This window comes from Lissotriton vulgaris, chromosome 1_1, assembly GCF_964263255.1.
Source record: "Lissotriton vulgaris chromosome 1_1, aLisVul1.2, whole genome shotgun sequence".
Taxonomy (NCBI): Eukaryota; Metazoa; Chordata; class Amphibia; order Caudata; family Salamandridae; genus Lissotriton; species Lissotriton vulgaris.
In genome coordinates, this window is record NC_141685.1 from 2,039,538,625 (window position 1) to 2,039,555,137 (window position 16,513).

Here is a 16,513-nt window from a genome sequence, read left to right on the forward strand (position 1 = left end):
AACCTATACATTTTTGAAAAGTAGACACACTGGGGAATCCAGGATGGGGTGACTTGACTGTCTCCCATCAGGTTATGTTACCCAGAATCCCTTGCAAATCTAAACAATTGACAAAAAAACACATTTTCTCCACATTTCTGTTGTGAAAAGTTCTGGAATCTGCGTTGATCCACAAATTTCCTTCCACCCTGCATTCCCCAAAGTCTTTCAAGAAAAATGGTACCCCACTTGTGCGGGTCAGCCTAGTGCCTGCGACAGGAAACGGCACAAAACGCAACATGGTCACACCTCAATTTCGCAGTGAAAAAAGAACCTTTTTTGGCAAAGTGCCTAGCTGTAGTTTTTTAACCCTAGCTCTGCCGGCACCTAGGGAAACCTAGCAAACCTATACATTTATGAAAACTAGACACCCAGGGGAATCCAGGATTGGGTGACTTATCTGCCTCCCACCAGGTTCGGTTACCCAGAATCCCTTGCAAACCTAAAACATTGACAAAAAAACGAATTTTCTCCAAATTTCTGTGGTGGAAAGTTCTGGAATCTGGCTGGATCCACCAATTTCCTTCCACCCTGCGTTCCCCAAAGTCTTCAGAGAAAAATGAAGACCTTCCACCTTGCGTTTCCCAAAGACCTCCAAGAAAAATGGTACCCCACTTGTGTGGGTTGGCCTAGTGCCAGTGACCGGAAACGGTGCAAAACGCAATGTGGCCACACCTCAATTTTGCAGTGAAAAATGACCCTTTTTTGGCAAAGTCCCTAGCTGTAGTTTTTGAACCCTAGCTCTGCCGGCACATAAGGAATCCTAGCAAATCTATACATTTTTGAAAACTAGACACCCAGGGTAATCCAGGATGGGTTGTCTTGACTGCCTCCCACCAGGTTCTGTTACCCAGAATCCCTCACAAACCTAAAAAATTGACAAAAAAAACTCATTTTCACCACATTTCTGTGGTGGAAAGCTCTGGAATCTGTGTGTATCCACAAATTTCCTTCCACCCTGCGTTCCCCAAAGTCTTCAGAGAAAAATGATATCCCACTTGTGTGGGTCGGCCTAGTGCCTGCGACAGGAAACGGGGCAAAACGCAACGTAGTCACACCTCAATTTTCCAGTGAAAAATGACCCTTTTTTTGGCAAAGTGTCCAGCTGTAGTTTTTGAACCCTAGCTCTGCCGGCACCTAGGAAAACCTAGCAAACCTATACATTTGTGAAAATTAGACACCTAGGGGAATCCAGGAAGGGGTGACTTGACTGCCTCCCAAGAGGTTCTGTTACCCAGAATCCCTTGCAAACCTAAAAAACTGACAAAAAAACAGTTTCTCCACATTTCTGTGGTGGAAAGTTCTGGAATCTGTGTGGATCCACAAATTTCCTTCCACCCTGCGTTCCCCAAAGTCTTCTGAGAAAAATGTTATCCCACTTGTGTGGGTCGGGCTAGTGCCTGCAACAGGAAGCGGCGGAAAACGCAAAGTGGTCACATCTCAATTTCACAGTAAAAAATGACCCTTTTTTGGCAAAGTGTCCAGCTGTAGTTTTTGAACCCTAGTTCTGCCGGTACCTAGGGAAATCTAGCAAACCTATACATTTTAAAAAACTAGACATGCAGGGGAATCCAGGATGGGGTGACTTGACTGCCTCCCACCAGGTTCTGTTACCCAGAATCCCTTGCAAACCTAAATAATTGACCAAAAATACACATTTTCTCCACATTTCTGTGGTGGAAAGTTCTGGGATCTGCGTGGATCCACAAATTTCCTTCCACCTTGCGTTTCCCAAAGACCTCCGAGAAAAATGGTACCCCACTTGTGTGGGTTGGCCTAGTGCCTGCAACAGGAAACGGCACAAAACACAACGTGGTCACACCTCAATTTCGCAGTGAAAAATGACCCTTTTTTGGCAAGTGCCTAGCTGTAGTTTTTGAACTCTAGCTCTGCCGGCACCTAGGGAAACCTAGCAAACCTATACATTTTTGAAAACTAGACACCCAGAGGAACTTAAGATGGGGTGACTTGACTGCCTCCCACCAGGTTCTGTTACCCAGAAACCCTTTCAAACCTAAAGTATTTACAAAAAAACACATTTTCACCACATTTCTGTGGTGGAAGGTTCTGGGATCTGCGTGGATCCATGAATTTCCTTCCACCCTGCATTTCCCAAAGTCTTCCGAGAAAAATGGTACCCCACTTGTGTGGGTTGGCTTAGTGCCAGCGACCGGAAACGGCGCAAAACGCAATGTGGTCACACCTCAATTTTTTGGCAAAGTGCCTAGCTGTAGTTTTTTAACCCTAGCTTTGCCGGCACCTATGGAAACCTAGCAAACCTATACATTTATGAAAACTAGACACCCAGAGGAATCCAGGATGGGGTGACTTGACTGCCTCGCACCAGGTTCTGTTACCCAGAAACCCTTGCAAACCTAACAAATTGACAAAAAAACACATTTTCACCACATTTCTGTGGTGGAAAGTTCTGAAATCTGCATTGCTCCACAAATTTCCTTCCACCCTGCATTTTCCAAAGTCTTCCAAGAAAAATGGTACCCCAATTGTGTGGGTCGGCCTTGTGCCTGCAACAGGAAACGGCACAAAACGCAAAGTGGTCACACCTCAATTTTGCAGTGAAAAATGACCCTTTTTTGGCAAAGTGCCTAGCTGTAGTTTTTGTACCCGAGCTCTGCCGGCACATAAGGAATCCTAGCAAATCTATACATTTTTAAAAACTAGACACCCAGGGTAATCCAGGATGGGTTGTCTTGACTGCCTCCCACCAGGTTCTGTTACCCAGAATCCCTCACAAACCTAAAAAATTGACAAAAAAACTAATTTTCACCACATTTCTGTGGTGGAAAGCTCTGGAATCTGTGTGTATCCACAAATTTCCTTCCACCCTGCGTTCCCCAAAGTCTTCAGAGAAAAATGATATCCCACTTGTGTGGGTCGGCCTAGTGCCTGCGACAGGAAATGGGGCAAAACGCAACGTAGTCACACCTCAATTTTCCAGTGAAAAATGACCCTTTTTTTGGCAAAGTGTCCAGCTGTAGTTTTTGAACCCTAGCTCTGCCGGCACCTAGGAAAACCTAGCAAACCTATACATTTGTGAAAATTAGACACCCAGTGGAATCCAGGAAGGGGTGACTTGACTGCCTCCCAAGAGGTTCTGTTACCCAGAATCTCTTGCAAACCTCAAAAACTGACAAAAAAACAGTTTCTCCACATTTCTGTGGTGGAAAGTTCTGGAATCTGTGTGGATCCACAAATTTCCTTCCACCCTGCGTTCCCCAAAGTCTTCTGAGAAAAATGTTATCCCACTTGTGTGGGTCGGGCTAGTGCCTGCAACAGGAAGCGGCGGAAAACGCAAAGTGGTCACATCTCAATTTCACAGTAAAAAATGACCCTTTTTTGGCAAAGTGTCCAGCTGTAGTTTTTGAACCCTAGCTCTGCCGGTACCTAGGGAAATCTAGCAAACCTATACATTTTAAAAAACTAGACATGCAGGGGAATCCAGGATGGGGTGACTTGACTGCCTCCCACCAGGTTCTGTTACCCAGAATCCCTTGCAAACCTAAATAATTGACCAAAAATACACATTTTCTCCACATTTCTGTGGTGGAAAGTTCTGGGATCTGCGTGGATCCACAAATTTCCTTCCACCTTGCGTTTCCCAAAGACCTCCGAGAAAAATGGTACCCCACTTGTGTGGGTTGGCCTAGTGCCTGCAACAGGAAACGGCACAAAACACAACGTGGTCACACCTCAATTTCGCAGTGAAAAATGACCCTTTTTTGGCAAGTGCCTAGCTGTAGTTTTTGAACTCTAGCTCTGCCGGCACCTAGGGAAACCTAGCAAACCTATACATTTTTGAAAACTAGACACCCAGAGGAACTTAAGATGGGGTGACTTGACTGCCTCCCACCAGGTTCTGTTACCCAGAAACCCTTTCAAACCTAAAGTATTTACAAAAAAACACATTTTCACCACATTTCTGTGGTGGAAGGTTCTGGGATCTGCGTGGATCCATGAATTTCCTTCCACCCTGCATTTCCCAAAGTCTTCCGAGAAAAATGGTACCCCACTTGTGTGGGTTGGCTTAGTGCCAGCGACCGGAAACGGCGCAAAACGCAATGTGGTCACACCTCAATTTTTTGGCAAAGTGCCTAGCTGTAGTTTTTTAACCCTAGCTTTGCCGGCACCTATGGAAACCTAGCAAACCTATACATTTATGAAAACTAGACACCCAGAGGAATCCAGGATGGGGTGACTTGACTGCCTCCCACCAGGTTCTGTTACCCAGAAACCCTTGCAAACCTAACAAATTGACAAAAAAACACATTTTCACCACATTTCTGTGGTGGAAAGTTCTGAAATCTGCATTGCTCCACAAATTTCCTTCCACCCTGCATTCTCCAAAGTCTTCCAAGAAAAATGGTACCCCAATTGTGTGGGTCGGCCTTGTGCCTGCAACAGGAAACGGCACAAAACGCAACGTGGTCACACCTCAATTTTGCAGTGAAAAATGACCCTTTTTTGGCAAAGTGCCTAGCTGTAGTTTTTGTACCCGAGCTCTGCCGGCACATAAGGAATCCTAGCAAATCTATACATTTTTGAAAACTAGACACCCAGGGTAATCCAGGATGGGTTGTCTTGACTGCCTCCCACCAGGTTCTGTTACCCAGAATCCCTCACAAACCTAAAAAATTGACAAAAAAAACTCATTTTCACCACATTTCTGTGGTGGAAAGCTCTGGAATCTGTGTGTATCCACAAATTTCCTTCCACCCTGCGTTCCCCAAAGTCTTCAGAGAAAAATGATATCCCACTTGTGTGGGTCGGCCTAGTGCCTGCGACAGGAAACGGGGCAAAACGCAACGTAGTCACACCTCAATTTTCCAGTGAAAAATGACCCTTTTTTTGGCAAAGTGCCTAGCAGTAGTTTTTTAACCCTAGCTCTGCCGGCACCTAGGGAAACCTAGCAAACCTATACATTTTTTTAAACTAGTCACTCAGGGGAATACAGTATGGGGTGACTAGACTGCCTGCCACCAGGTTCTGTTACCCAGAATCCCTTGCAAACCTAAAATATTGACAAAAAAACACATTTTCTCCACATTTCTGTGTTGGAAAGTTCTGGAATCTGCGTGTATCCACAAATTTCCCTCCACCATGCATTCCCCAAAGTCTACCCCACTTGTGTGGGTCGGCATAGTGCCTTTGACAGGAAGCGGCACAAAACACAACGTGGTCTCATCTCATTTTCACTGTGAAAAATGACCCTTTTTTGGCAAAGTGGCTAGCTGTAGTTTTTGTACCCTAGCTCTGCCGGCACCTAGGGAAACCTACTAAACCCACACATTTATGAAAAGTAGACACCTGGGGCCTTCCAAGGAGGTATGGCTTGCATGGATCCCCAACGTCCCCTTACCCAGAATCCCTTGCAAACCTCACATTCAAAAAAGTGTGAAAAAAATGATTTTTTCAGCTAAAATTGAGGTTTGCAAGGGATTCTGGGTAAGGGGTCGTTGGGGGATCCACACAAACCATACCTCCTTGGAAGGCCCCTGGTGTCTACTTTCCATAAATTTGTGGGTTTGGTCGGTTTCCCTAGGTGCCTGTCGAGCGCGGGGCCAAAAACCCAGGTGACACCCTTGCAAAAGCAGGTGGTTTTGAGATAGGCAATTTTGATGTCGCCCTTTGGGCCCTTGCCTGTCACGGGTACTTGCGCCTCCCACACATGTGAGGCAACATTTTTATTGGGAGACCTGGGGGAATGCTGGGTGGTGGGACATTTGTGTGAGCCCGGTGATGCCACACTTTCCCACACAAAAAAGTGTGAAAAAACAGTTTTTTTCAGCTAAAATTGAGGTTTGCAAGAGATTCTGGGTAAGGGGACGTTGAGGGATCCACACAAACCATACCTCCTTGGAAGCCCCTGGGTGTCTACGTTCCAGAAATGTGTGGGTTTGGTAGGTTTCCCTTGATGCCCGTCGAGCAAGGGTCCAAAAACCTAGGTGACTCCCTTGCAAAAGCAGGTGGTTTTGAGATAGGCAATTTTGATGTCGCCTCTCTAGGTTTTGGGCCCTTGCCTGTCGCGGGTACTTCCGCCTCCCACAAGTGAGGCACCATTTTTATCGGGAGTCCTGGGGGAATGCTGGGTGGTAGGACATTTCTGTGAGTCCGGCGATGCCACACTATCCCACAAAAAAAGTGTGAAAAAAATGATTTTTTTAGCTAAAATTGAGGTTTGCAAGGGATTCTGGGTAAGGGGACGTTGGGGGATCCACGCAAACCATACCTCCTTTGAAGGTCCTGGTTTTCTACTTTCCATAAATGTGTGGGTTTGGTCGGTTTCCCTAGATGCCCATCGAGAACAGGGCGCCAAAAACCCAGGTGAATCCCTTGCAAAAGCAGGTGGTTTTGAGATGGGCAATTTTGATGTAGCCGCACTACGTTTTGGGCCCTTGCCTGTCGCGGGTACTTGCGCCTCCCACACAAGTGAGGTACCATTTTTATCGGGAGTCATGGGGGAACGCTGTGAGGTAGGAAATTTGTGTGAGCCCCGTGATGCCACACTTTTCCACACAAAAATGTGTGAAAAAACTGATTCTTTCAGCTAAAACTGAGGTTTGCAAGGGATTCTGGGTAAGGGGACATTGGGGGATCCACGCAAGCCATACCTCCTTGGAAGCCCCCGGGTGTCTACTTTTCAGGAATGTGTGGGTTTTGTAGGTTTCCCTAAATGACTGCCAGGCACGGGGTGAAAAACTCAGGTGACCCCCATAGCAAAACTAGATCGTTTTGACAAAATTAGTTGTTTAGTTCTGCAGCGTGACAATTTCGGCACAATATTGCAAGGAAAAAGTGACAGACATTGTGAGTTTTGCAGGACATTGTGGATAACATAACTTGATGGAATTCACCAGAGAGACATCACCGTTAACAAGAGATTTCACAAAAATAAAATGCACTGTCAATTACATGGACAAAAAAAAACAACCAATGACTCGCAGCTCGTGAGCTGTAAAGCCACTTTGAGGCACCAACCGCTTTACAGGCCATTCACACACCTTTCATACTTGATACACAGAAGACCATTCACACCACCAGGCACGAAAGCAACACATCACAACATTCACGAAAAAGGGACAAGGGGCACCCTGCTTCAAAAATACAAAAACAAAAAAATTACTACACAGCCATCGATTCCTCAAACACACACACATACTGGTTGGATTTCGCACGAGGGTGAGTGATCGTTCATTATATACAATTGTATTAGCAAGTGATTTCACAAAAATGAAATGCACTGTTAATAATTGAAAAGACGAGAAACTGAACCGTTGACTAACAGCTCGTGAGCTGTAAAGCGACGACAAGGCACCAACCTCTTTATAGGCCATTCATACACCTTTCATATGTGTGACACATACAAAACATTCACACCGCTAGCTGCGGACCCATCACATTACAACACTTCCACCAGCAGACAACGCCATTCAAGGGTCCATCACTTTCACACGCCCACATTCCTGACACAGGCAATACACAAACTGATGGATTGCATGGAGTGGCGCTCATCTAGCAGTGTGTGTAGTGACCAGTATCAAGTCACTACTCACACACCGCCAGCCAAGCGCCAGTCCACGCCCACCGCCCACCAAGCGAGACTCCACGCACACCGCCAGTCAAGCACCAGTCCGCGCACACCGCCAGCCAAGCACCAGTCCACACACACCGCCAGCCAAGCACCAGTCCACACACACCACCAGCCAAACGCCAGTACACGCACACTGCCATGCAAGTGCCAGGCCACACACCCCGCCAGCCATGCACCAGTCCACACACACTGCCAGCAAAATGCCACTCCACGCACACCGCCAGCCAAATGCCAGTTCATGCACACCGCCAGTCAAGCGCCACTACAAGCACACCGCCAGCCAAGCACCAGTCCAGGCACACCACCAGCCAAGCACCAATCCAAACACACCGCCAGGCAAGCGTCAGACCACGCACACCGCCAGCCATGCAACAGTCCACACACACCGCCAGCCAAGCACCAGTCCACACACACCGCCAGCCAAGCGCCAGACCCCGCACACCTCCAGACAATCGCCACTCCACGCAAACCAACATCACATTTAAGATTTTTTTTAATATAAATAAGAAAACACAAACAAACTGCAAATTGATACTAATCTACTAACCAAACAACTAAAACTAAACACACTACACAAATGCCAACTTTGAAACTGAACAAAACTTATTAAACAATAGAGGCCAGGCAGTTCACTTTACCACTCATGGATAATTCCAAAAATTATTTTGCGTGTGGTACATTCTAAAACAAGCAGGCACGCACAGCCCAGGGTTAGAAAGACACTCGGGCAGTACATACAAACCTCCTTTTGTAAACCTCTTCGCCAACAGACTCTACATCTTCGACTGGGAACGTCTTTTGAGGATGTAGGAGGAATGTGATCAGGAAAATGGCGATCTTTCAACCTAGCAACATCCTCCACCACTCCAACTCTAGGAACACTTGCCTGTTCCACCAAAACAAGGCTGCCTATTACAGACTCCTGAAACTTTACAAAAGTCATCTTTGACTGAGGACAATATTCCTAGAATACAACAAAAGCATTAAAGGTTGCCAAGTGGAAAAGATGGATAGCCAACCTCTTGTACCAAGTGTAAGCCTTACGAGTAGCAGCATACGGTTCCAACCTCTGATCTACTCTGTCAACACCACCCATGTGCCTAATATAGTCTAAAATGCACACAGGTTTGCGCGCTTCAGCAACCTCAACCCAAACAGTCACCGGTTCAGTGCTTTCATCATGGATGGTAGTCAACATGTAGACATCTCTCCTGTCTGAAAACGTCACAGCTAGAAGCTCCTCGCAACGCAATGCACTGCACTGTCCCCGGGCAAGCTTTTGACAAACAAGTTCTTTTGGGAAACCTTTACAGTTAGAGTGGATTGTGCCACTAGCAACAGTGCCCACTTTGGCCAATTCCCTTAACAACCGCACACAAGTGTAGAAGTTGTCTACATATAAATGATGGCCTTTGTTAAATAATCCTCTACCAAGTTCCCACACAATTTTCTCAGTCACTCCAAAAGTGGATGGACAACCAGCGGGGTTAATCCTAGATTCCTTACCAGTATACACCCTGAAATTAGAGACATATCCAGTCCAACTATCAACAGCATATACAGCTAATTCCATAGCGTGCCCTCTTACTAGGAATGCATTGCCTAAAAACCAAGCGGCCCTTGAACAACACCAAAGACTCATCCACTGCAATTTCTTTCCCTGGAGCATAGATCTCAGAAAATCGATCAACAAAGTGATCAATGACAGGCCGAATCTTGAAAAGATGGTCACAATCAGGGTGATCTCATGGCAAAGCTAAACCATTATCGACAAAATGCATCATCTGAAGCAGAAGCAAATACCTATCACGACTCATGACTGCCGGAAATATAGGAGTTGCCATCAAGGGACTAGTAGACGAATATGAAGCCATTGATGGCTTCCTAAGCAAGCCCATCAAAAAAGCTAAACTCAAGAACTTCTTCATCTCTTCCGGTAGCTCTAGCGTGGGGCTTAAGCTGGCACTGTTCTCCCTCAAAAACTGTTCGGCATAAAAATTCGTCTGCTCAACAATATCTGCCAAAAACACATCATCCATAAACAACTGGAAAAAATCAATCGGCAAAATGTTTTCAGTGTTCACCCTACACCCTGGAACACCAGTAAAGTCTGGCAATGCCGGCTGGACAATGCCTGGGGCACCCCGGAGGTCACCACTTCCAACGGCAAGCCTTGCAGCCCCAGGCTGCAACACAGATGCTTCTTGTCTCACTATACCAAAGGGAAGACTTTCAGCCCCAGGCTGCAGCCCTGATGCCTCTTGTCTCACTATACCAATGGGAAGTCTAGCAGGCCCAGGCTGCAGCCCAGATGCCTCTTGTCGCAGTATCCACAAAGAAATGTCCTCCTCTAACAAAGGCACTTCATCCACACCAAAAGAAGCTTCATCAGCACTCAGAGTATGTTCATCATCAGATGATGCCATGTGGAGAGAAAACTCACTACCTGAATCTTCCCCTCCCACCTCTGCCTCAGAATCAGAGTCAGTCTCTGGACCATGGTCAGAGGAAGAATCAAAAAGTATTCCAACAACTTGCTGAGCAGTAATCCGGCGGCTAGCCATTATCCTTACTAAGAAAGGAGGCTGCTCAAACAAGTCAACAACCAACACTGTGCAAAGTAAGTAAAAACATGCGTGCCTTTACCACAAAGATCTATATACTGAAAAACTATACAATTCACTTACAAGGGACAGTTACACTCACCAACACCTACTCTGCAAAGACACAGCAAATAGTCAACGATATCCCACTAGAAAGAAGAAAAAATCATACATCTACAGAAAACATAATACACATCAAGCACAAATGCAAAAAAAATGTACACTCACAAAAAACAGAAACCAAACATACTGGTATTATTACACACTTTGCAAAAACACATTTACATTTAAATTGTACAAAAAAGGTCTCTTACCAAACACATGCAACTACACAAATAGCAGAACTACCGGTAATGAAACCCCAAACTACAACAGTCTAAAGAGCAAAAGCCTTGAACAAGAACAAAAAAGGGGGAAATAAAACATTACAATTCACAAGAAATAAAAACAATACACATTATAACAGGCTATGTCACAGGCTATGTCACTACACAAATGGGGGCAGAAAGGGCTGAATACACATAAACGAATATATGTCCTCTGGAAGCAAGTACATTATTTATTTTTACATCCCTGGCACTAGTGGGCTTTTCTGCCCCCCGGGCCAGAAATGTCAAACCTATAGGTAATCTATCCCCAAGGGGGGCAGAAAAGTCTAACAAAGTAATTAGGCCCATAAGGAAGTGACCCTTGCCCAAGGGGTCGCATTCCATTTCAAATTTAAAACAGTCCCTGGTGTTTTGTGAAAGGGCAAATAAAGAAACGGATCTGCCCCCGGGGGAGCAGAATATTTAAAAAAAATGGCTCCTGGAAGCGGCTGGTCACTTCCAATTGAAAAAAAAAATCCCTGGCTCTAGTGGCCTTTTCTGCCCCCCCCCCCCCCTGGGGTCAGAAACACCCAAAAAATCAGGCTGTCTGTCCCCGGGGGGGGCAGAATATAATTATTTTTAAATTGGGCCCCCAGGAAGCGACCTTAGCCCAAGGGGTCGCTTCCATTTAAAAATAAAATAATTCCCTGATGTCTGGTGGGGTTTTCTGCCCCCCCCCCCTGGGGGCAGAAAGGCCAAATTAAAAAACCGATTTGCCCCCAGAGGGGGCAGAATATATTTTTAAAAAATGTGGTCCCAAGGAAGCGACCCTTGCCCAAGGGGTCGCTTCCGATTTTACTAAAAAAAATTCCCCTGCTCTAGTGGGCTTTTCTGCCTCCCCTGGGGCCAGAATGCCCAAAAAATCAGGCTGTCTGTCCCCAGGGGGTGGGGGCATAATATCATTTTTTTTAATTGGGCCCCCAGGAAGTGACCCTTTCCCAAGGGGTCGCTTCCTGTGCACATTTTAACCTATAAAAAATAAATCCCTGGTGTCTAGTCTGGGCATTCCTGGTACGTGATCGTGCACCAGGAATGCCCTGCATTGTGACATCAGGGGAGAGGAAGCACAGCCCCAGGGGCGGAGCGCCAGCGCCCCCCCCTGAGGCTGTGCTGATGATGGAGCGGTTCCGTCATCAGCACAGCCCATACGGATTTCACCTCGTGTTTCATACGATTCGCAAAAGATTAAGATGTAGTTTTTTACCTACGGATCGTACTACGCGATTCGGATAGATCTGTAAGATTCGTACGGACATGGCTACGAATACGAATCATCGTACAGATTTGTTTCCCGAATACGAATCGACCCCTTAGTGTAAATAAGTTCAGGTTGTGAGTTTTGTTGTGTTATGGGGGAGTAACTAAACTAAATGTATGTAATAATGTGTTTGTTAAATAATTTCTAAATAAAAATACTTATTTGTATGAAAATCGTGTTTGTATTTTATTTATAATAATATTTTTAGGTATTTGTGATATGTATTTAACATTTTAATATGTTTTTACTTTTTACATTTTTAGATATAGATATATATATTTTCCTCTTGTTTATATATTTTTTTATTTACTTAGTTTTAAATTATTTTTATTTTTGTTGAAGATATTTTGTTTGTGTTAAATGTTGAACTGACTGTAGTGGGAATAGTACCACTCTGCAATCCAACAGTTTCCCTACTGTAGCATTGGACTGGAGTGGGCATAATAAATGTACTCCTCCGCAATCCAGTGATTTCCCTACTGTACACTGAGTGGAACCAAAATAGTAGATTTTACCCCTCCGCAATCCAACACTTTTCCTACTGTCAGATAACATCATCATAGCATCTCAATATAAACATCAACAAACTAACTTACACACTTAATAATTCAAGGATTTACATGTCCATGAACACTCATACTAATAAACCCACTGTGGTAGCTGGGCAACTGTCTAGTGTTAGAACGCTATGGATGTTAACTGTCAGCTAAGTAATGTTGGAAGGCTATGTATGTCATTTGCCATGTCATACCATGGGTTGGAATGTGTGGATGATGACAGTTACCCAGGGAGAGATGTGAAGCATATGGAAGAGATCTTCCTTTATATATAAATACACCTTTTAATCTCACATCCTAATGCCTATGGTGGATTTTTTGAGGAGTGCTACATCCATGTAAAGGTCAAATGGATTTGTTTCAAACCAAAGAGAGGACAGTGTGAAAAATGAACCATAAGAGTAGATATTTATGGAAATCTTGTCTAGCAAGGACAATCACCAACAATCTACAAAACATGGTGACACACCCCAAGCCGAGGACAAAACCATAGTACACTGTATTCACAGATACAAAGCTGGGCGTCAACTCCAGCAGAAGACGAGTACAAGCCAAGGCTGCTGCAGGTAAGTTACACTATTTTTACTGTAAAACCAACAGAACCCATACAGGTACCACTCACAAGTGTCGCCCACCTTGTTGCCGTCTGTTCACAAACACACCACCTGAACCAACACTCCAAATTCCTTTTGTACACATATCCATAAAATGGGTGAGTTCCCTGATCATCTTCAGCATGGGCAAGCACTATTATAAAGAAAGAATATAACAAGCAAAACTTGCATAACCCAAGAATATAGCACAATGAAATCATGCCACAAGGTCCTCAGTCACCGGAGGCACAATAGGTTTCTCAAAACTGTTTGTTTACAAAACTGTAGTCCAAATCACAGACATTCATTCCTATTTTACACTGCATGCTGCCTTTCCCTACACATCACTGAGGATACACAAGCTTGGAGGGGATATCATGAGAAAAAATGAAAAATAACACCGCAGTCGCCATTGACAACTTACCTTATCATCAAAAAACGTTAGCTAAGTTTGAATGCTACATAACCAAGTATATTACCAGTCTCAGTAAATCAATGTGAACCACACAAACACAGAGTGACTTCCATGACACAAATGGGTTCATTGTCACCACAGAGATCATTGATGTAACACACCTTACCATCATAAATTCTCTGACACGTCCTTTTCATGATATTGTAGAAAATAGAAACCTTCTCAGGGGTCCCACTGATACTTGGTCCTTTTAAACCAACAAAGAAAAAATTGGCACAGAAGCTGAAATATAAAAGTTACATCTTTATTAACCTCAAATGAGGGAGACTACATCACACAGAAGCCTTAGCAGCTGAGTACAGAAAACTGGGGCCTTATATATGCTTAGGGTTACATAGTCAGCATAAGACCAAAGGGCAGTCCTGGCTCATGTAAGCATGCAAAATGACTAATATGGACATGCAAGATCTGCTTGCTCAACAAAGTGGGAGGAGCTAACAGTTGCTAATTCTGATGAACACATCCTGACATTTACAGACTAGGAACAGTTGCAAGGACAGCTGCAAGCTCAACTGAGTATGTGCGAAGGTGGAAGATGCTAAATATAGTTTGTTTCTAGGCAGATTACAAGAGCAGTCAACACTGAGATAGGACAGCGCACATGACGAGCATGTGGTAGCAAATGGCAAATAAGATCGCTGTCAGAAATACAAAATGGCTTTCAGCTCAAGCTAACAAATCCCTGCAATATTTAACAGATGGTCCTTTTAGCATGAGCTAAAGACAATCATATGATCCAGTAGGAACACAGAAAATATATGCACATTAATTTTCATAAATTTATAAATATCCTAATTCATTCCTAGGTGGGCATTTTCCATTCTAAGCATTTCATTAAGCGGGTATATGTGAAGTATAAGCAGGAATACAAAGGGAACGGAGCATCGGGTCATCATTAACATACAGATAGCAGGAGAAAGTAATGACCACTATTACAAACAGAATTATCATCTTTCTAGTCCTAAGTAAAAGCAAATCCTAAAACCGTCTAGTAACTTGTCCATTTACTTTTTATGAGTGCTAGAACATCAATTTAATACATTCATGGAAAGGGCAAAGTTACATTTTTCAACTGCTCACAAAAATGTTTTTGGTGCATAATAAATATAACTAATGCAAATATTAAAGCTACTAAACAGATTATTACAAAAACAATCCTGGCTCCAAGGGAACAGGAGGACCACACAGGGCCATAGGAATTAGGACGAAGATCTGCAAAGGGCTACTCCTCCTCAAAAACGGGACGACTAAAGGGATACATTATTGACAAAAAGAAGAAGTCCTTGGGGAAATTGAAGCCGCTGTACAACCAAGCCAGAGGGAAGTCTTTTCCCTGTGTCTGATTGAGCCTCACAGGCAGGCTCTTGATGTTTCCACGGTAGAGCTGCACAACTCGCAACTCAAGAATCACAGCCCAGTTTCAAGGAAAAAAAAGTCTCTTCTTTCAGGATAGGGAAGCCACCCACCAGGGCAAATGCTCTTAACGATCCTGTCCAGTGTCTCAGGCAGTGCACCCTTTTTCTTCACTTCAATCTAACAGGCACCAGAGACACAGCACCGGTACCCTAAACTCAAGTCCTTCCCTAACTCCTGTATTGCTCTGCTGGCGCACTGACCCACGTTGGGCTCCATTTGTGGAAAATAGAAACCTTCTCAGGGGTCCCACTGATACTTGGTCCTTTTAAACCAACAAAGAGGAAATTGGCACAGAAGCCAAAATATAAAAGTAACATCTTTACCAACCTCAAATGAGGGAGACTATGTCACACAGAAGCCTTAGCAACTGACTGAGGCAGTCTAAGGAGTACAGAAAACTGGGGCCTTATATATGCTTAGGGTTACATAGCATAAGACCAAGGGGCAGTCCTGGCTCATGTAAGCATGCAAAAAGACTAATATGGACATGCAAGATCTGCTTGCTCAACAAAATGGGAGGAGCTAACAGTTGCTAATTCTGGTGAACACATCCTGACAGGAACAGTGGCAAGGACAGCTGCAAGCTCAACTGAGCATGTGCGAAAGTGGAAAATGCTAAATATAGTTTGTTTCTAGGCAGATTACAAGAGCAGTCAACACTGAGGGAGGACAGAGCACATGGCGAGCATGTGGCAGCACATGGCAAACAAGATGGCTGCTAGAAATACAAAATGGCTTTCAACTCATGCTAACAAATCCCTGCAATATTTAACAATATGACCTCATAGAATGTACCAAACTGTAGAACTAGTCAGGATCCTAAGCTTGACTATGCTTCCCTTAATACTCCAAGTGCTTCCTTTGGTGGTTATATTACACTTCCATCCTGGGCTTCAATAGCTACTCCAGAAAGAAGAAAATGGATGGTTGCCTGAACCATGTGATATTAAGTAAGTTCATCAGCCTGAACACACCACTACGTAAATGCACACCCCAATCATTCATGACTCCCTCCTTCCCTTTTTTTAGTTTGCAACAACTATCCATGGTAGACAATCCTCACTACACCATTTCACAGCATTGCCAACAGAGAACCTATCAGATACTATAACGAAGCCCTGCTTTAGCGCTGGTAGTGTCCAGTGCAACAATCTTTTTTGACCACCTTCTTTACGGATTCCTTCAATACCACCCTCCAACAGTGCCACTCATCTCTCCATAGCCCCCCTCTCACATGCTTATAATTTCTTCTGTAGGACTAGTTATACCAGTGTAGGGTGTCAAAGCTTATTACATCACACACACACACATTATACAGAGACAGTAACTCAGTCTATCAGATATGTTACATAAAACAATGAGGATTACAAAGTGTAGGAATTACAAGTCATCCATACTAGTGTGCAGTTTATTTTAAGAGTATTTGGCCTGGAGAAGCACAAACTCAGGATTCAAATGTACCACAGTTGTTGGGTTTGGCTTTTCTAATAAAATATATTTCTATCCATACGAACCCTTTTTAGCAACATTAGGATGATGAAAGAATGGAGAAAAACATAACGCTCTTACCTATATCATTCAGTTTGCATGCAACT